We start from the raw sequence: 22,574 nt of genomic DNA, 5'->3' as shown, positions 1-22,574 counted from the left end.
CCCCAAAGTTAGCAGAAGGAAAGAAATCATAAAGATCAGATCAGAAATAAATGAAAAAGCAACGAGGGAAACAATAGCAAAGATGAATAAAACTAAAAGCTGGTTTTTGGAGAAGATAAACAAAATTGATAAACCATTAGCCAGACTCATCAAGAAAAAAAGGAGAAGACTCAAATCAATAGAATTGGAAATGAAAAAGGAGAAGTAACAAATGACACTGCAGAAATACAAAGGATCATGAGAGATTACTACAAGCAACTATATGCCAATATAATGGACAACCTGGAAGAAATGGATACATTCTTAGAAAAGCACAACCTTCTGAGACTGAACCAGGAAGAAAGAAAATATAAACAGACTAATCACAAGCAGTGAAAGTGAAACTGTGATTAAAAATCTTCCAACAAACAAAAGCCCAGGACCAGATGGCTTCACAGGAGAATTCTATCAAACATTTAGAGAAGAGCTAACACCTATCCTTCTCAAAATCTTCCAAAATATAGCAGAGGGAGGAACACTCCCCAACTCATTCTACGAGGCCACCATCACCCTGATACCAAAACCAGACAAGATGCCACAAAGAAAGAAAGCCAATATCACTGATGAACATAGATGCAAAAATCCTCAACAAAATACTAGCAAACAGAATGCAACAGCACATTAAAAGGCTCATACACCATGATCAAGTGAGGTTTATCCCAGGAGTTCAAGGATTCTTCAATATAAGCAAATCAATCAATGTGATAAACCATATTAACAAGATGAAGGATAAAAACCACATGATCACCTCAATAGATGCAGACAAAGCGTTCAACAAAATTCAACCCCCACTTATGATAAAAACCCTCCAGAAAGTAGGCATAGAGGGAACTTACCTCAACATGATAAAGGCCATCTATGACAAACCCACAGCCAACATCATTCTCAATGGTGAAAAACTGAAACCATTTCCACTAAGATCAGGAACAAGACAAGGTTGCCCACTCTCACCACTATTATTCAACATAGTTTTGGAAGTTTTAGCCACAGCAATCAGAGACAAAAAAGAAATAAAAGGAATCCAAATCAGAAAAGAAGAAGTAAAACTGCCACTGTTTGCAGATGACATGATACTGTACATAGAGAATCCTAAAGATGCTACCAGAAAACTACTAGAGCTAATCAATGAATTTGGTAAAGTAGCAGGGCACAAAACTAATGCACAGAAATCTCTTGCATTCCTATACACTAATGATGAAAAATCTGAAAGAGAAATTAAGGAAACACTCCCATTTACCATTGCAACAAAAAGAATAAAATACCTAGGAATAAACCTACATAAGGAAACAAAAGAACTGCATGCAGAAAACTATAAGACAATGATGAAAGAAATTAAAGATGATACAAACTGATGGAGAGATATACCATGTTCTTGGATTGGAAGAATCAACAATGTGAAAATGACTATACTACCCAAAGCAATCTACAGATTCAATGCAATCCCTATCAAACTACCAATGGCATTTTTCACAGAACTAGAACAAAATTTCACAATTTGCATGGGAACACAAAAGACCCCGAATAGCCAAAGTAATCTTGAGAAAGAAAAATGGAGCTGGAGGAATCAGGCTCCCAGACTTCAGACTACACTACAAAGCTACAGTAATCAAGACAGTATGGTACTGGCACAAAACTGAAATATAGATCAATGGAACAGGATAGAAAGCCCAGAGATAAACCCACATACATATGGTCACCTTATTTTTGATAAAGGTAGCAAGAATATACAATGGAGAAAAGACAGCCTCTTCAGTAAGTGGTGCTGGGAAAACTGGACAGCTACATGTAAAAGAATGAAATTAGAACACTCGCTAACACCATACACAAAAATAAACTTAAAATGGATTAAAGACCTAAATGTAAGACCAGACACTGTAAAACTCTTAGAGGAAAACATAGGCAGAACACTCTATGACATAAATCACAGCAAGATCCTTTTTGACCCACCTCCTAGAGAAATGGAAATAAAAACAAAAATAGGCAAACGGGACCTAATGAAACTTAAAAGCTTTTGTACAGCAAAGGAAACCATAAACAAGATGAAAAGACCACCCTCTGAATGGGAGAACATATTTGCAAATGAAGCAACTGACAAAGAATTAATCTCCAAAATTTACAAGTAGCTCATGCAGCTCAGTATCAAAAACACAAACAACACAATCCAAAAATGGGTAGAAGACTTAAATAGACATTTCTGCAAAGACGATATACAGATTGCCAACAAACACTTGAAAGGATGCTCAACATCACTAATCATTAGAGAAATGCATTAGAGGTATCACCTCACACCAGTCAGACTGGCCATCATCAAAAAAGCTACAAACAATAAATGCTGGAGAGGGTGTGGAGAAAAGGGAACACTCTTGCACTGTTGGTGGGAATGTAAATTGATACAGCTACTATGGAGAACAGTAGGGAGGTTCCTCAAAAAACTAAAAATAGAACTACCATATGACCCAGTAATCCCACTACTGGGCATATACCCTGAGAAAACCATAATTCAAAAAGAGTCATGTACCACAATGTTCATTGCAGCTCTATTTACAATAAGCAGGACATAGAAGCAACCTAAGTGTCCATCGACAGATGAATGGATAAAGAAGATTTGGCACATATATACAATGGAACATTACTCAGCCATAAAAAGAAACGAAATTGAGTTATTTGTAGTGAGGTGGATGGACCTAGAGTCTGTCGTACAGAGTGAAATAAGTCAGAAAGAGAAAAACAAATACCATATGCTAACATCTATATATGGAATCTAAAACAAAAGGTTCTGAAGAACCTAGGGGCAGGACAGGAATAAAGATGCAGATGTAGAGAATGGACTTGAGGACATGGGGAGGGGGAAGGGTAAGCTGGGACGAAGTGAGAGAGTGGCATGGACTTATATATACTACCAAATGTAAAATAGATAGCTAGTGGGAAGCAGCCGCATAGCACAGGGAGATCAGCTTGGTGCTTTGTGTCCACCTAGAGGGGTGGGATTGGGAGGGTGGGAGGGAGACGCAAGAGGGAGGAGATATGGGGATGTATGTATAGGTATAGCTGATTCACTTTGTTATACAGCAGCAACTAACACACCATTGTAAAGCAATTATACTCTAATGAAGATGTTAAAAAAATTGTAGGAAAAATAATTTTTAAAGAAGAAGGTACAGATGATAGGTGGATATGGCAAAACCTGTGAAGATGCCGTGTAAGTGAGCGACATTTGGGAAACCCCAGACCATACAAAGGAGCTAGTGAAGAGCTGTGGGGAGGGAAGAGGCAGTGCTCATGGACATGGTGGAGCCAGTATGGGCTCTGGGCAGGGCCTGGGCAGGGCCTGGGCCCCTCGGAGTGACTGGAAACCCCTTCCCTCAAGGCTGCCCAGATGCTGCCTGAGCCTGGACTCCTGTGGGCTGCTGGCTCCTGGAGAAGGGAAGCCCAGGAAGCAGCACTGCTTGAGGGGGTGCAGCAGTGGCAATGGCACCTCCGATCAGTTACCATCAAGTTATAATAGCCATTTTCCGGAAGTGTGGTTTGCCTCATTAGCCTTGAAATAAACAGCTCATATTTTTTGTCACAATTTCCATTCTGGCTTTGTTTCTGCTGACCTCATTTCCTCCTTGTGCTTCATCTTCTCCTGCTTTGCAGAATGAGGTGGGCCAGTGAGAAATAGACTATGCTGTCACCAAGGCGCTTGATATTTATATGGAGCCCTCAACTCAAAAGTCCATCCTAGGGAGATGCCAGGCCCAGGCCAATGAGAGACAGTAGGGGAGACAGAGACAGAGAGACAGGAAGACATAGTGAGATATGCCATTATAGTACAGAAGTCTCCACACCTCTCAAAGCCATTTGAAATTTTCAGTGTCCAACATTCTTCCCTGTCCCTCACCCCAGGAAAAGGAGAGGAACCTCAGTTCCTAGTTCCTACTCTGTTTTTACAATCCTTTACTCTTGCTGTCAAAGGCTCCACCCCAGTCAGTCCTGTGCCCTTTTCATATACAAAAGACAACATGAGGAAGAGAGATGACCTGTGTCAGCCTCTTGGCCTAAGTAAGGCATCTCTCCAGCTTCTCCTAGTCACTCTTAAGCTAACTTCCCTTCAATTTTTCTAACCTTAGGAAGCCACCCTAAAACATTTGAGGTGACTGGGTTCCATCCAACCATCCATCCATCCATCCATCCATCCATCCAAAGCATTTGGTGGTAGTTACTGAGGTCTTTGCTGTATGGGGTGGATTAGTGTAGAGGAAGGGTTGGAGAAGTTATATGGGGTTAATACTCACAGCTTCACAGCCAGCCTGTGAGGAAGGTAAGATAAAGGTTGTTTTCCCCTTGTACATGTAGAAAAAGTGAGGTTGAGGAAGGATAAGGATGTGTCAGGGTCACAAAGCAAGTGTGTGCAGGAGTCAGCTCAGAACCCAGGTCTGCAGTGTTCCACATCCTCCATCTGGGTGGGTGAGGTTAGGCTGGGGAAGAGGCTGGGGCAGGCAGTTGGCCCGCTTATTCCAGAGGAAGTTATGGTGCATTTCCCCTGCCCTAAAATTGTTGTGCCTTATGCTATATCTTAATAACACCCAATTCAGTGAACTTTGAGAAAAACTGACTAATCACACATAGATGCATTTTAAGCCCCTTCTATTCCCATGGGGGGAGAAAACTCTGTTCTGATGTAAGACTTTGAAATTACAGGTAGAACCCCAGTTAGCTCTAAATTATCCTCATATGACCCAGAGAGCAGAAGGGGGACCTCGTCTGAATCTCCAGATCTGCTGTGTACATTTTCTGGGCTTGCCTCTATCCCAGGTATGTCAGAGACACTAGGAATTTAAAGCACATGTGACAGACACAGGCCTGACTGTGAGCTTTGACCCAGGGCCAGCAGAGATTCTATTTTTTTCATTCTGTCCCTTGCTCTGATGGACACAGAGTCTCATCTATTGGGCTGACACAGAGGATCAGACTAAGCAGAGACAGTGGCTAAAAGCTGCCTGTGGAACAGGAGAAGGGGTTAAGAGGGTTTTTCTGATTGCAGGGAAGGCAAAAATAGGAGAATGACATGCAAACACATTATTTAGAGTAGCCGTTCATCTCCCTACCACTCTCTGCCACATCACTCTCATTTCTATTGTCTTCACAACATTTGTCTTGCTCTGAAATTTCATATTCTTTGTTTTCTTACTTGTTGTTGTCTGTTTCCTCACTAAATTGTAAGCTCCGTGAGAGCAGGGATCTGGTCTACCTTGACCACATCTTCTAGAACAGTGTCTGGCACAGAGGTGCCTGATACATAGTCACTGAAGGCACAAACAAGGAAGTGATTACCTAAAAGGGGTGTTGAGAGAGGTCACCTGGGAAGCAGGACAGATAATGGACATGGCTGTGGATGTGGCTAAACTTACCAAGAACCAAAGAAACTCAGAGAACGGCATAGGGTGGTGCCTCAGTTTATGGGTTTTGGATTTAGACCTGGTATAAAGTCCCAACTCCTCATCCCAATTTCCTCATCTATAAATGGGTTAAGAATATTTCTTGAGTACCTGCTCTGTGCCAGGCTCCATGCTAGGTTCTGGTGATCTAGAGAAATCCACCACTCCTGTGGACTGAATTCAGGCAGATGTCCACTCCTGCAAGTAAACAAATGAGCACATCCTCTGTGAGAACTGAAAAGGAAGAATAACAAGGGTTACTCATCTGGATGGTCAGAGAAGAATAGAGCTGAAGCCTGCCTGAAGGTGTGTGCAGAGGGATGTCAGATAAGGGGAAGGGCATGCACCAAAGAAGGAACTGCAACTAGATGTCACAGCGTATACAAGATGTAGTGGGGCCAGAGGCAAGAGATGAGTGTGGAGAGATAGGCATAGGCCAGATATGTCTCCATTCATTCATTCACTCATTCAGTTATCCAACACATTTACTGAGTGCCTTCCATAGGTCAGAAATTATTCTCAGCACTGCGGATACAGTGGCAGAAAAACAGCAAATTCCCTGCCCTTAAGGTCATCTATGCTGCTAAGGACGTAACGTACGCCATGACGACTACAGTTACCATTGCTGTATGATATATATGAAAGCTGTTAAGAGAGTACATCCTAAGAGTTCTCACTATAAAGTGAAATTTTGTTCTATTTTTTCCATTTCTTTTTACTGTAACTATATGAGATAATGGATGTTTACTAAACCGACTGTGGTAATCATTTCACAATATATGTAAGTCAAATCTTTATGCTGTACACCCGAAACTCATACAGGGATATATGTCAATTATGTCTCAGTAAAACTGGAAAAAGAAAAGAGCATCTATTCTAGATGGGTAAGACAGATGATAAAACAATAACCAGAATAAGTAAATTATTGAGTATGTTAGAAAATGATAAAAGCTGTGGAGAAAAATAAAACAAAGGAGGGGGCATAGAGAATGCCATGGGGAGGAGTGTTGCAGTCTTATGTAGTGTGGTCAGGGCAGGCCTCAATGAGACTTGAAAGGAGGCAATTCCCTTAAAGATATAGAGATTTCAGCAAAGGGCTGGTACACAGTAGGGACTCCAGAAGCCAATTAGCCAATCAACCATGATGATGATGATGATGAGGGTGATAATGATGGTGATGATGAAGATGGTGATGGTGATGATGTTGGTGATAATGGAGATGATGATGGAGAAGATGAAGGAGAAGGACAAAGAGAATGGGGAGGAGTCAGTAATGGGAAGTCCTTTGCAAGAACCCTTTCCCGACCAGCCTGTCACCAGGAAGTACTGTTCTTCTCTCTTTTTGCCCATTAGTGCCTCCTCCAGCCCTTGGGCCTGGCAGCGTCTCATGCGGCCGTTTCCGGCACCAGAAAAGGTGCACAAATAGTGGCCAATTCCTTCAGAAATTCATCTTCCAAAAATTGCTTTCCATCCATTTTGCTCCAATTCCGTTTTATTTATTACCTAGCAGTGAGCAGATGAAGCCATTTTTTTCTCGGAGCTGCTTGAAAGAGACGCATTGCGATTGTGCAGCAGGTTCAGGGGCTGATTTATGGGCTGTGCGCCCCAGGAACCAGGACCGATGCCCCTTCCCGTACCTGCAGCTGGCAGAACGTAACACTGTCTGGCCTGACTCTTTGTGGGCTGCCATTTGGGGAGGTGCCATAGGTGCCAACACGTTACCTGGTCAAAGACACCTTACCCGCTCCCATCCTGTGCCCGCGTTGAAGTCCCTCCCTCTAGGCCTCTAACCCTGGTCTCACCTCGGTGAGCAGGAGGGAGAGAAAATGTTTCTCAAGACAAAGGCAATTTCCTCCTGCCAAAGGAAACGCCCGACCACATCTTTAATCATCTGAGCTTTCAGAGAGCTTCTCGGTTGGGCCATTTAGAAGTTATTATAGAAGCTAATCTCTTCTTTGACATTTTCTATTGAATTTTCAGTTCCCTCATTCAAACTTGAAAAGATTATGACCCCATAATGTGGCCTATAAACCCACATTATAACTACCAATTGGACCAAATCTTTATCTTTCCTGCTTACTTGGTGCATGACTGGGCAAGTTGTCGGACTTCTCCAAGCCTTAGTTCCCACATCTGTAAAATGCGGTGGCTCTTGGTGACGAGGAGTCAGAGAGGTAATGCATGTGGACTGCTTAGATCTACGTCGGGTGCATGATGAACGTTCAAGAGAAGTTACCTAGTTTTATTTAAAAATATGATGATTGTCTTTCCTGTCAGAGCTGAATTTCCTCTGTTAATTTGGAATCTGCGGGCCAGCTGAGTTTCTACCCACGTGACTTATTTTATTCAAACTGATCCTCATATTTTATAACTATGAAATGGGGAGAGCAACCTCCCCCCAGGGCTCTGGAAAGAAAAGAAACACTATATGTAGAAGTTTCTCATAAAAGTCAAATCCCTGAATAAAGGCTGGGTACTGCCATCTTTTTATAAATAAGGTCTGCATTTATTTTCAAGGTAGATCTATTGCCGAACAGAGACACGCACGGGCCTCCTGCAGCCCTCTGCCTAACTTCGCACAGGGTCCAGGGTCCTGTGACCTCTTCTCCGATGCCTGGAAGCTGGGGGTGACAGTGACAGAGTGAGCCCTCTCCCCTCCCTGGAGGCTTCCCCTAAAAAGATTCTGCAGGAGGTGAGTCTGGGGTTCTCCTTGGTTCAGATGACTTCAGCATATTTGGGGGGCTCATAGGAACCCCCCACTTAGCAATCAGAGTCTGGAGTCTTGGCCGCTACAAGATTAGGAAGTGGTTAGCTTCCTATTTTATTTCCCTTATAGGATCTCCTGGCTTTTCTCCCAGCTGATATCTAGACCCTCTTTTGTTATGTGCTTGCTAACTGAATGATGCTGGGCCCAGGGAGAGACCTAAAGAGCCAGAAGGCTAGGAACTTCTGAATCTTCAGTGTTTTGGAGGATGCAGACGATGGTACTGTGACCCAAGCTCCCAGGACGGGAGGCAAATGTTGCAGTTGGGGAGGAGTATGGTGGGAAGCTCATCCATATTGGTCCTCCTAATGGCGTTGCCTTCCTGTGTCTCTTCCTCCTGCCATCTTCCCATCAAAACGTGCCACACTGAGAGGGAGCTAGATTGGGAATGTCAGCTTATAACATCTGTGTGAAAGCTCCTCTCCCTGAATCAGTCTTGACCTATGATGTAAGGTAACTCCTAACACATGGAAGACTTTCTGGATCGATATAATCTCCAAAGATTCTTCCAGGCCAGTCGTGCCCTATGTCTTCCAATTGTGCCCTATGTCTCAGCCTCAGAAACCTAAGCTCCCTGTGGTTACAGCCTTAAGAGGATGCGTCCTATCTAATGAGCCCCTTTTTCTTCATATGTTCTAGATCAGCAGAGCCCAATAAAACTTTCTGCAATGATGGAAATGTTTTATATCTGTGCTGTGCAATATGGTAGCCACTAGCCACAAGTGGTTATTGAGCACATGTGGCCCATGTGGCTGAGGGACTGAATTTTTAATTTAATTTAATTCATTTAAATAGCCACATTGACCACATGATATCACTTATATGTGGAATCTAAAATACAACACAAATGAACATATCTGTGAAACAAACATACTCACAGACATAGAGAACAGACTTGTGGTTGCCAAGGAGGTGGGGGGGAGAGGGATGGAGTGGAAGTTTGGGATTAACAGATGCAAACAGTTATATATAGAATGGATAAACAACAAGGTCCTCCTGTATAGCACAGGGAACTATATTCAATATCCTGTGATAAACCACAATGGAAAAGAATATGAAAAAGAATATATATCATTTTCCTGTAGATAAACCACAATGGAAAAGAATATGAAGAAGAATATATATCATTTTCCTGTGCAGCAGAAATTAACACATTATAAATCAACTATACTTCAATAAAATTTAAAAAAAAATGGCCATACTGTGGCTAGGGCTACTGTATTGAACAACACAGCTTTCAACAGTCTCTCCTTTATTTTATGGAGTCACTATTTGGCCAAGAGGAATTGCTTGAGGGACTGCAAGGTGCCAGCCCCCGTGCCAGGCTCTGCAGGGGACAGATGAGAAGAGAAGGCTTAGTGCCTCCTCCATGCCTTGGAAAAGTTTCACTTCTCACCTGGGAGGAGAGGTGGAGAAGGAACAATTGAAGGCGGAAGCAAATGCTGGGTGAAGAAGCTGCGGATGCTGTTAGTCTTGTCTGCCAAACAGGGAATGAGTTCCATTGCGGATGCTGTTAGTCTTGTCTGCCAAACAGGGAATGAGTTCCTGGACGGCAAGGGTCAGCTCAGCCCAGGCTGAGTGCACAGTGGTTGCCTAATAAGGACAGATGTGCTAAGAGGGACACAGTTTTTAGTCAGGGGCCCACTCAGCCATCTGGGCAACTTGGCATGGCAGGGGGTGATGGAAGGTAGGAACTCCTTGGAGCTGATACCTGGTCCTGTCTCAGGAGAGGACCAGGACACAGATACTGTCTAATCCCCAGAAAAACCCCAGGGCACCACCCTGCAGCCCACTTAGCAGCACCAGTTCCCAGCGCTCGTAAGAAATGACCAATGACATCCAAACTTAGTTCCTTTCTGTGACTCTTTCCGGAAGGGTGATCTGGCTGAACTCTCTGGCAGATACCAGGGGCACATCGCAGCCTCCTTCCCTGATGGCTTTAATCACCGAGAAAACATTGAGGCCGGCTGGCTTGCTGGCCTCTCTGCACAGGGCAGGTGGGTTCTGTCCCTCTATCCAGAATGAGCGGTTTCCCCGAGTCACAATCAGCTCTGACTCTCCCTGGGAGCTGGGCCTCCCTCCGCTTTTGCCCAGAATAGACAATGCTTTCAGGACAACAACTCTTGCTCCATGAATGTCAGAGTAGATTTTTTTTTTTTTTTTTTTGGTAACAATTATTGTGAAAAGTTTCTCAAACTTGTGCAGGAAGCAAATGACTATAGCATTTATTTAATGAATACTCATAGTGTTTTCTATGTGCCAAGACTGTTCTATGTGCTTTACAAATATGAATGTGGCTCTGAATTATAACAATGTCAGGAGGCAGCTCTGTTCTGAAGATGGAGGAAGCTGAGGCACTAGTAACTGAATTAACTGGCTGGTGAACCTGCAGGGTGACCAACTATCCCAATTTGCCTGGGACTGAGGGGTTGCCTGGGACATGGGACTTTCGGTGCTAAAACCAGAACACGTCCAGGTAAACCAGGATGAGTAGTTGGTCATCCTATACCCTGGGGAAGTTTGGCTCTAGAGTTCCTGCTTTTAATCTCCATGCTCTATCTTCTCAGTGCCGGCACTGAGGGTACCTGGCAGAAGGTCAGTGAATCAGAGTTAGCTTTGTCCTATAGACAGATATATATCTGTATATATCTATATATCTGTATATATATGTATGTAGCTTTGTCATATGTTTGGCCCATATATATAGCTTTGTCCTATAGTCTTATTCTATAGATGAGAAAGCTGAGGTCTGGCTGATACTCACCCAGACCTCAGGGAAGTCAGAAGTAGAACGGGGACTACATCTTGATCTACCAAGTCCCAGCCCTGGGATCAGTTCATAGGTTTCTAGAATTTCTTTATTCATTTAAACCCCATATCTATGGAAAAGGGATTCAAAAGGGATTCACGTCCTATAGGAAAGGACGTGAGAACAAGTTGCCAAAATACAGGCAGCAAAAGAAAATCATGACCAAAGTTTAATGCAAATACACCAGCCTTAGTAGGTAATTTGGCCTTGAGCTTACTGGCACCCACAGTAGAAAAGGAACACCCTCAGAGTTTTCTCTGAGGAGACAGAGTGTTATTATTGTTTATAGCTGAATTATACTCTATTCAAGATTCTTAGATAGAAACTATTTACTAGGAGAAGGTGCTTAGTGCTAGTTTCCTGCGAAGGCAGAAGCATATTTCCATGGCTGCCCATACCATCCCTTTCTAAAAGCCAGGGCATCTGGTTAAAGCACAAGTCAGGAAAGTGACCCAGAAAGTGGCTAAACTAAGGTGGTCCAGGTTTGAAGACCTCTGAGGGCTCAAATATAATCCCAAAAACTCTGATGCAGGGGTGCGCCTTATACAACAGTTACAACCAATGGTTTAGGGGCCTGGAGGTCTGCCTGCTCCTCTCGGCTGCCACCACAGCCTGAGGCTTTCCCCAGAGCCACAAAGACTCTGGAGTGAATTCTGTACTCTGGGTCCTGCCTGAGGACAGACCCAGGCCTTTGGAAGCCTGACTGGCAATTCCCTGGCCTTGAGGGCACCCTGAGCTTTAGGGTGGGTGCCCACCGGCATTGCCTCATCCCACCCAGTATTCCAGAGGCCAGGTCTCAGCTGGGCAAAAGTGGGCATTCCCTGGTACCCTTGCCTGAGGCTGGGGGATGGTTGACTGCTCAGCCAGGAACGATCTGATTCATCCTTGTTAGTTTCTCATCAGATTTTTTGTTGGCTTTTCTTTTAAACAATTTCTTGGGTTTCTTTCAAGGTCAAGGAGGAGGATGCCACTGGGGGAGGTGGGAGAGCCCCACCCTAATCAAATCTGAGCGGAGACAGGATAAAAATTAACCTTCATTTGAATATGTAAACAAACACTGCGCTTGGTAACTTCCAGCCGTCCTTGGCTTGGGTCGCTGAGGAGTAGCCCAAAGTGATTCATCTGCCAGGTCTCTTCACGGCAGGAAAAACTTTATTCTTAAAGGCTTTTTACACTTGAATAAGTGCTAAATAATAATAATAGGGCAAGACTGAAAGAAACTCTTTCCCTGGAAGGGTGTCACCACAGGAAGGATGAAGAACTGAAGAACTCCAGTTTGGGAGGGTGTGACAAAATCTGGGTTGATGAATGCTGACATTCTGAATACAATCACTCCGTGCCTTCACCTAGGTCAAGAAACGACATTGTTTTCCTGAGCCGCGGTGACAGCGAGGTGACAGAGATTAATAGCTTGGTATTGACTGAGCAACTTCTAGTTCCTTATCTTTGTCAAGTCAAGGCTGCGTCCAAGGGCTGAAAGTGTTATTAGACTTATAATTGCAAAGACATTTAAAGGGTTTCCCCTTAAGGGACTATGAAATCCAATAAACCTTTCACAAAACCTCCAGCACCGGAGTACGAAGCCCGTCTGGGAGAGCAGCGTGCTGCCAGCCAAGCGCCGGGAAACCTTGAAGCCGCCAGCATTGAATAATGTTTGATTTATGAAGTTGGTTTTGTATTTGTATCAGTTGTTTTATTAAAAATATATGAAAGGAAGTTTTAAATATGAGCAAGCCCTGTAAGTGCTCGTCTGCAGCCAGCCCCCATATGGCCCAGCCTCGTGCTGCCTCCTGGCCGTTCCCTCCATTCAGGAGGAGCCGGGAGAGAGGAACCCATGGCTAATTTGTGGGGTTCATTTGGTCTGCCGGGATTAAGTCTCAATTTCTCACCTGGGTTTAGGGGCTGGAGAATGGGGAGTGGGCGGGTACGGAGTCAGAGGGTTTGAGATGTTGTCTGTAAGGTGGTCCCGGAACATCTCTCAGCTGGGCTGCATTTCCTTGTCAGTAGCAACAGCTTCTACTTCTGGAAGAGGTGTTCCCACTTCCTTTCAGGAAGGCTGTGGCACCAGAGGATGTAGGCAGGGAGAAGATTGGTTTGTAGGAGACCTGTCTGGGATGCTGGATGTAGGGACCGGGGACTGTGAAGCAGGTTAGAACTCTGGGCCTCAGTTTTCCCATCTGTCAAATGGCACGATTGAACAAGATCCTCCCTCCCTGCCCCTCTACCGCCCTAGGGTCACCTTTGGTCCTGTTGTTCCTTGGAGCGGTGAGAGGAGCCCACTCAACAGGGCAGGACCTTCAAGCCCAGCCCCTCATCACTTCATGGCCAGAGGAACACTCCAGAGAGAGGTGTGCTCATGAGAAGAGCAGGGACTGAGGCCCAGTGGGTGGGGCAGGCTGCTGGCATCCTGGAATGAGGCGTGGGTTGTTGAAGCATGTTGGTAAAGAGGGCTTCTGTCTTCAGGGCCAGCCTAGGTGGCAGCCAGCACACAGGCCATGTGGGGGGGGGTGCTGTGGGCATTTGCAGACATGTGGGAGGGCATCCACTTCACCTAGGACTTAGGAACGTCCCTACGGGAGGATGCTTCTCAAGGAGTGAAGTACCCTCTGCTCCTCATGCCTCCCAGGCTTTCAATGAGGAGCCCAGGCAGTCAGAGGTATGGAGGCCCTTGGGGTCTGACCTCAGTAGTCCTCTCTCCAGAGGGGGTCCCTCTGTTCTTCCTGCCCCACTTGCTGTGAGGAGGAGGCTGGCTTGCCCTGGGCTGCCACAGCCCTACCTTTGTGTCCCTCCATGTCCCCTGTGTCAAGCACAGAGTTGGTACTCAATAAATATTGGTTCAGCGAGAGGATAAAGGCCCTTCATCAACTCCCATTCTCTCTTCCACACCATCAGCACTAGCAAAGGTGGCCAGCCAGCATGGCAATTCTGCCAGAGGCAGAATTTTGGCATCTGCCAAAACTGGGGGGAGGAGAACTTATTTCAGGTTTGACCTGGGAACCCACCACCTGGGTGGGTGGTTTTGAAAGTCCCGAAGTGCTCTCTGGTGCTCTAGAGCTGTACCCCAGTGAGGAGGCTGGGGGAGGGAGAGCCATAACAGGCCTCAGGGATGGGCCCTGGGAGGCCTTTGTCGGGGTGGTCTCTCCCTCTCTCTCTACCTCCCTCTTGCAGTGAGGGGAAAGTCTGGGCATCCTTGGGGGTCCCACATCCACTGTTACATCACTGTTCCACTAGCCTCACACCGCTGCCCTGTGCCTGGCACATTGTAGATAAATATGTGTTGAATGGATCAATGAATAGATGAAGCTATCCATCAATTCCAAAAGCACCCAACCCATTAATGCCACCCCAGGTGGCCGGCCAGCACACTGGCTCTGCCGGGGAGATGTGGGCATCGCAGACACTGCCTGCTCTGGACCGTGTTGTGGTGTTCCCCCATCTTCCTAGTTAAACTCCTTCTGTAGGTGTTACAACTCATCACCACAGGCCTTCTAATCCCTTGGTCTCCCAGTACCTCGCATTTGTCCTCAAGACAGTTTAGCAACCTTCTCTGAACCGCTTCCACATGCCAGGCACAGCCATGGGAGATAGCAGGAAGGGCAGTGATTAGGTAGCCGGACAGATCTGGCTTCAAGTTATGACTCTGCCACTTTTCAGCTTGGGCAAGTGATTTCATCTCTCTGAGCCTCAGTAACTGAATTAACTGGCTGGTTACAGATTTCATCTCTCTGAGTTCTCATCTGTAAGATGGAGACAAATATTGAGATCTGCCTTAGAGGGCTGTCCTGGAAAAGAAGGATGCGGAAGCATCAAATATCTACTCACCATCGGCAGCATGCCGATGTTGTCTGTACGGTGGTCCCGGGACATCTCTCAGCTGGGCTGCATTTCCTTGTCAGTAGCAACAGCTTCTACTTCTGGAAGAGGTGTTCCCACTTCCTTTCAGGAAGGCTGTGGCACCAGAGGATGTGATGCTGATGCTGAACGCTCTGAGGCATGTACCACTATCATCCCAGGATTCCCACTTGACATGTGAGGACATGGAGTCCAGAGCAGTTACGTTGCTTAACCAAAGTTGCGTAGCTCACAAGTGGCTGTGCAGGGCTTGGACCAGGTCTGGCAGAACTTGAGTCTGATTCCAAAGCCCACAATTATTATGAACTCGCTCCATACTCCAGATGCCTGTCATGGATGTTTCGAGGTGGTCCCTTGATGCTGAGAAGGAGAGGGGGTACTTCTTCCTGATGCTCAGTGCTGACCACTGATTCAACACATCCTTTGTGAGCACTTCTCACCTGCAAGGCCCTCCTCTCGGGGCTGGAGATTGAATCAGACAGACCCATGGTCGGTAACATGCCTGCTCCGAGGCATTCCTTCAAATCATAGAGGACTGACTTGGTGGAGGACGGCCCTGGGTGGTGGAGGAGTGTCCTGGGTGGTGGGGGACCACCCCAGATGGAAGAGTGGGGTACGGAATGTGCAGCCAGCTGACCCCTCAGGTTTATAACCCAAGGCCAGGGCTTCCTCCCAGCATGGCCCTGTGGATCCCTGGGACTTCTTACTTTTCTTAGGCTTAGTAGTCAGAAAGTGTGGTTCCCTGGGGCAAAGCCAGCCGAGGCAGTGGTCACGTTGCACCTGAGACAGGGCCTAAGAGGGCCAGGCGCTGGGTCCAGGCTGAAAGCTAGTACTCTTGAGCCGGCACAGCCCTCCAGGAGGCAGGCAGGAGGAGTGAGGGAGAGCAGACCTCTGGACCTTCCTCTCTGGGCACTGGCCCTCCACGCAAGGGGGGGCCGTGTCAGTCGGCAACGCTGGTCTTCAGGGCAGATGGCAGAGGGGCCTGCTCCCCAGGTTGCTGAGGTTGGGAAGCCTTTCAGAGCCCTCCGCCCACTGCCAGGGCTGCTCCTTTCCCAAAACAGATGGTCCCAGGCCTCCTCCGTCTCATGCGTCTTCCCGTTCCCCGCTCCCCTCGCTGCACTTACTTGCTCTGGGCAGGCCAGGTGCGCTCCTGTGTCCTCCACGCCCCTGCATAGCTCCTGGCCCTGCAGTTCTTGTTAATTCTCCTGCATGCTCAGGCTTACCTTGTCTCTTCCTGCACCAGCTAAGCCCTGGGGCCCTCACACCTTGAGAGGAAATAGTCCTGGGAGGTGTCACTGGAGATCATGTCACCTCTTAGCACATAGGACCCTGGTAACTTTTGTGCAGCCAGCCTTGTAACACCCACCTTCCGGCCCTGCCTCCTGGCTGGCAGCTTCGAGCCCTATAATTCTCGAAACTCTTTGTTCTTCCCTGCCTACTCGTAGTTCAGGCTGACTCAGTCTTTTGCAGAGTTGAGCTCTTGTGACATTGAATCTGTGGGACTGTGGGCTGTTTGGAAGTCGGTCTTGAAGGTTGGTCTTCAACAGTCTGTCATGCTTTGTATTTTTCACCTGCTTTTGATCAAACTTGAGCAGAGGTTTTCAGTGCTGTGAGGTTTTAGAAACTGGAGACACCAAGGAGTGGGAGGAACAGAGAGGAACTCAGGAAGGACAGACAGAGAGGGATCTATAGACAGTTCCCCTTGAAGGGGTTCTTACACCACCCAGCGGCTCCCACGCTGGCTGCAGACTCAGATCACTTGGTCTCCTGTGCCCCAGGTCCAAAGCGCTCTGGCCATCAGGCCATTTGGAGGGCAAATCAACCTGCTTCACGGAGGTTTCACTGTCTTGTGTGTCTTTCCATGGGATTTCCCAGGGCTCAGTCAACTTACCTATTGAACTAGCCCATGCAGATGTGCCATTGGGGAGGTTGAGACGGCCTCTTTCTCCTTCGAGAACTGGGCTACCCTTTAATTGGAGTGAGGCAGTCAGGATTCTTTTGGAGCAAATGACAGAGACCCAAGCAAGGTTGATTTGATCCAAAAGGAGAATGGACTGGCCCCCACAACTGAAAAGCAACTGTGGGTTCAGGCAGCAGAATTCAAGGCTCAAATGCTTATTTTGGAACTTGGTTTCTCTCCATCTCTCAGTGTTCTTTTCCTCTGGGTCACTCTTCTCAAGCAAGCTCGTCCCAAGTGGTGCCACCAGCAGCCCCTGATTTACACCCTTTTCTTCGTTGCTCTGGTGGACATCTGGAAACTGAGTCTCCCTGGACCTACCTAGGCTACATGCCCGTCTCTGAGCCAATCACGAAAGGGGCAAAGTGTTGATTGGTCAAAAGTGGGGCATGTGCCCAACCTGGAGTTGGGTCAATGCCAAGTAAACCACATGGATTCAGAGTGGGGTCCAGGCAGGGGAGGAAATCTAACACCCAGTAAAGGGCCAATGCAGACATTCAAATTTTCCAGCTGTCCTACCTTTGCTGATGCTGTTTCTTCTGTCTGGATCTGTTGTCCCTCCTCCCTGCTTTGCTTCCCTACCCTTCACCTCCCATCTCCTCATGTTGAGTTAGTTGTCAATTTGATGTCAGTATGTTACTTGGAGAGATCTTTCCTCTTTCTGTGTCTCAGTGTATACAAAAAAAGAGGGTTAGAATAAACCCCATGGCTTCTTCTAGCTCCTAAATATTAAGCTTTTCAGGGCTCAACTGAAGTGCTGCCTCCACCAAGCAGGCCTCTGGTATGTCCTCCATCTGCACAGCCTGATTTTGCCTTGAGTCTTGGCTGTTATGTTATACATTTTGTCTCCTTCTTATCCCACGAGCTCTTCCAGGGTGGGATCATGTGTGATTCATCTCCGATTCCTTGACAGAATCTCGCACACAGTAGGTGTGCGCTCATAAGACCCTCAGGAGTTAGACGTGGGTAGCTTCTATATTTGATTCTTCCCCTATATTAAAAAATGAAGCAATGCCAAAAGAGGGCAACAAAAATTGTATTAAAATTTTAAATGTTTTCTTTGAACAAATTAGTGCTTTAACACTAAAGCAAATATAACACAACAGTTTACTACTCTGCGCCCATAAAATACATGTCTGAGTAATTTTGATTAATGCAAAAATGTCAGAATATTTATGGCAACATAATGGCACTTCAGAACTTTTGATTCCACACAGAGTGTTATACCAATTATGTTCTAAATGATAGCTACGTGTCACTCATAATCCCCCAATTTAGTTCTGCCGTCAGTGTTCTACCACAGGTGACAATGTCCTACAATGTAATTTGCTATTCACAAGATAATTATGGGATTTATTTTTAAGAACTTAATTCACAGTGCATGCCAGGTGGTGGGGTCGGGGGAGGGGACCCATGTTTGAAGTTGGAGGATGAGTGTCTTATTTCAGTCCTCTTGTGTATCACTGTGACTTTAGCTATAATGTCCTTTGGTGAAAACATGGAGTCTGAATTTGAGGCCTTCTGTGAATCTGCAGCTGCCTCCCATTTCTCCTGCCCACACCCGCCATGGTCAGCAGTACGCTCACTGGGCTTGTGAAATCACCTTTACTGCTGCTAATTCAGAGGTCTGACAGTACAGTGGAGATCTGGGGACTGACAGGCAGGGAGGGTGGTGCTGGGACCGGCTGGCATGGGCACATTTGGTGACTGCGATCACGCTGCGGGCGGCTGGACAGCCTTCTTGGCCCATGCATATGCATGGACCTGCCCTGGGGAGCTGGGGAGTTGGCCGGTCTCCAGGAAGGACACCATATGGAAAGTGTGTGTGTGTGTGTGTGTGTGTGTGTGTGTGTGTGTTTTTGAGACTACCAAAACAAAAGAAGTCAAAAAGGAAAAAGGAGAAAGGAAAAGAAAACTTAGAGGTAGGATTGTACAAGGTTAATGATTAAAAGAATCATAAATATCAATGAACTGCTCCAGCCCTCACACGACCCAGACGCAGAAACTGATGGGGAGTTGAGGGGGCCACGTCCAAGTCCAAAGGCAGAAGGAGAAGCCAGGGGTTCCAGCACAGCCCCCTAGAGAAGCATGACCTTTGGTTCCTGAGTCTCCTCCTGGCCCTCTTGGGATTTCCTAACAGGACAGCGTGGTGATCTGTGGCTTTGCATTTCCAGATTCTTCTAACAATCAAATAATTTCCTGGCAGTTGGTGTTTTACATAATCGGTTCTCCAAACTTATTACCCAAGATGATTCTTTTTAACTATATAAGCCTTTAAATTCCCCTGTTGGCTTAAATCAAAAAAAGTTTAATTGTGGTAAAATAAGCTTAACAAAATTTACTAAGCTTCATCATTTGGGGTGACGATGTAGTTTTTATTGACAAGGGAATATTTGCACAATATGTTCTTTTTTAAAAATTGTGGCAATAAAACATGACATAAAATTTACACACCCAACAATTTCCAAGTATACAGTATAATATTGTTAACCACTGGCATTGTTGTATAACAGATCCCCAGAACATTCTTCCATGCTGCATGATTGAAATTCTACAACCACCAAAGAACACCACCTCTCTTTCTCTCCCCCAGACCCTGGCAACCACCAGTCTACCTTCTGCGCTACGAATTTGACTATTTTCGATACCTCACCTAAATGGAATCACACAGTATTTGTCGTTTTATGACTGACATTTCACTTAACTTAGTCTCCTTAAGTTTCATTCATGTTGTAGCATATGACAGAATTTCCTTCTTTTTTAAGGCTGAATAATATTCCATTGTAGATATACCATATTGTCTTCATTCATTCATCCATCAGTCAACATTTAAGTTGCTGTCACTTCTTGGCTTTTGTGAATAATGCTTCAGTGAACACAAGGATGCAAATATCTCTTTGAGATCCTGTTTTCAATTCTTCTGGATGCATACCCAGAAGTGGGATGGCGGGATCATATGGTAGTTCTATTTTTAATTTTTTGGAGGAGCCTTCATACTGCTTTCCACAGTGGCTATACCATTTTACATTCCCGCCAACAGTGAATAAGTGTTCCAGTTTCCCTACCTCCTTGCCCCATCTTAACCATTTTTAAGTGTACGTTTCAGTAGAGTTAAGTATATTCACATGGTTGTACACCCCGTCTCTGGAACTCTTTCATCTTGCAAACAGCTTAAAACCATTTGGATTGGTTACTATGACTTGTAGTGAAAGAACCCTAATTTATACACCACCAGTAAAATGCATCCCAATTCCCAGATGCATCAACATGTCAGTACCTTCTTAGTCTGTAGCAGTGGGTGGATTTGGGGATTACAGGAGAGAGCAGTGCCCCAGGATTTCTGAACTGGAGGGATAACGCTCCTGAGAGGTTGGAGAAGAGCCTTCTTAGGAGGAGGGGGTTGATAACCCAGGGTACTTTGATGTGTGGGATCACATACTAGACCTCTGCTCCCTCACTCTCGTGGACAACTGTTTTTGCCTAACAAAAACAAATGTTCATCCTCTTAGTGCAGTGCCTCCAAATTTAGCATCCCCTGGGGTACTTGCTAAAAACATCAATGCCAGGGCCTTGCCTCTTCCCTCAGGATGGGGGATTCTTCAGGAGGACATGCCTCAGGTCCAGATAATTCCTAAATTCAGAGGTTGAAGCAACTGTTTGCTTTGGGGCCAGGAAATGCCAGCACCCCTCGTGGACTTCCCAGGCCAGCAGAAGGGCTGCTTTTGAGAGCACCTGGTGCGCTATTCCTATTGCATTTTCTCATCTTTTCCTTCTAGAAGGGCTGTTGAAGGTCACCTGGCAAACCGGATGTGTGTATCATAACAACAGAGAGTTCTTCCCTGATAAAAGAGGTAGTTTGGGGGAACAAGTGCTTGGCTTGGTGATTTCAGAAGCCCTGATTTGTCAAAGGCAAGAATAGCCTTGTAATAATAAAGGGAAAAAATTGCTTGCGATTCCAAAGGGAGTCGTGATTTAGCGATAGTCCCGAAGGAAAATTAGGGTGTGTGTGTGATGGCTCCACTCCTTCCTGCTGCCTCCTGAGAGACGATTACTCATTTGTAATTTATTAGCTAATTATGCACGGGCAAAGGAGTATGAATCACTTCATTTAGATGATAGCAATTAGTGAGGGCTTGTTTCCGTTCTTTCTGCTGGGGGTTCTGAGTGTGTTTAGACAACACAGGTGCTGCCGAGGCCAGGACACTTCTGGGGATGAGATCCTCCATTTCCTTTGGCCCTGTCCAGCGAGCACGTCATTCCCGTCCCAACTTCTCCCCTCACCTCCTCTGACTGTACCACTTTCTGAATTGTCTGCCTTTCCCCTCTTACAGGCTCTACAAATTTGGGCAAATCACCTTACTTCTCTGGACCCCATCTGTAAAATGGAATCATCTACTCTCCTGGCTCACATGCAGGAGGCTGGAAGGATGATGGAAGCTTTAGACCATGAGTTTGGAATCACTGGATGTTTGGTTTGCTCCCAGCACCCCCAGAAGGTTCGGGAAACGCCAGCCCTTAGAACCCAGTGACCCTATTGCTTCACACTTACTGCAGAGACGCACCGTACATATGCACAGGGATCCAGGCTCCAGGGTGTTCTTTGCACCATGGCATTTACTAGCAAAGTACAGCAGACAACCCCGGTGTCCAAGAATAATATTCCATTGTAGGAATTATTAGAATAGGAGAACAGCTAAATAAAATGTGCTATATTCAAATGATGGAATACTACAAATCAGTTATAAGGACTGACCTCGATCTCTGTATGTCAACATGGATAGTGGCAAATTGCTGTATAATATATACAGTAGGATCTCATTTATGCCAAGAAATTGATATAAAATGTTACACATTTTCTATGAAGTGTCTCTATCAATCAGTCAGTTGATCAATCCTCTATTTAGATGTGTATTCTGGCGAAGGATAAAGCAGGTCCATGACAACACATCAAATTAATGGTTTAAAATCATCAGAATATCATGATAAAATCCCTTTGGCTATTGTGCTCTCCAATCCCAAATCCTTGATCACTTCCATGGAGAGTGGGAGCTGGATTTGGGAGAATGACAAAGAAGACTAACTTTATCTGAATGTTCTAACTTTGAAAATGTTAATTAGGCAATTATAAACACCTGAGGCCTCAACTTGCTTCAAGTTTCCTGCTCAGCACCCCGGAAGCTCCTCCCAGCCCAGTGCCACGCTTGCCTCAGCCTTCCAGCCCTCAGCTCCACTCCTCTCTTTATACTAAGACAGATTTTAATAAAGCTGCTGCATGTGGAAGAGGATTACTGCTTCATCTGATTTCCGCTATTTGAAGTCCTGGGGGAAGGAAAGCCTTGTTTAACTCAATTCATAGCACTATTAATCCAACCATAAACCTTCCGATGACTTGAAAGGAGAGAGGAGAATTCATTACAGCCCGTCTCTAAGTGGCAAATCCTTTCTCTCACAGGCCAGCAGGTGAGGCTCTGGGGGCCGTCGGCACATTGTCTCTCTGAAGGTCTTCTCAGAACAGAGTCCTGGCACGGAACCGACTGAAAGGAGATGGTGTCAGAGCTCTCACCCCTTCCTTCTCCTTCCACACTTTCCACATGGGGTAACTGGGGCCCAGAGAGGTTGGGTAAGTTGTCCAAAGTCACAGAGCTAAAAAGCAAGAGACTGGACTAACTCAAACTCTCCTGATTTTATGTCATCCATTGTGAAAACAGTTTTAAACGTGCTTTTATAGGTTTG

The sequence above is a fragment of the Eubalaena glacialis genome, chromosome 18, assembly GCF_028564815.1.
Source record: "Eubalaena glacialis isolate mEubGla1 chromosome 18, mEubGla1.1.hap2.+ XY, whole genome shotgun sequence".
NCBI classification, from domain to species: Eukaryota; Metazoa; Chordata; class Mammalia; order Artiodactyla; family Balaenidae; genus Eubalaena; species Eubalaena glacialis.
The sequence above is the reverse complement of the archived record's forward strand: the minus strand, read 5'-3'. Positions refer to the sequence as shown.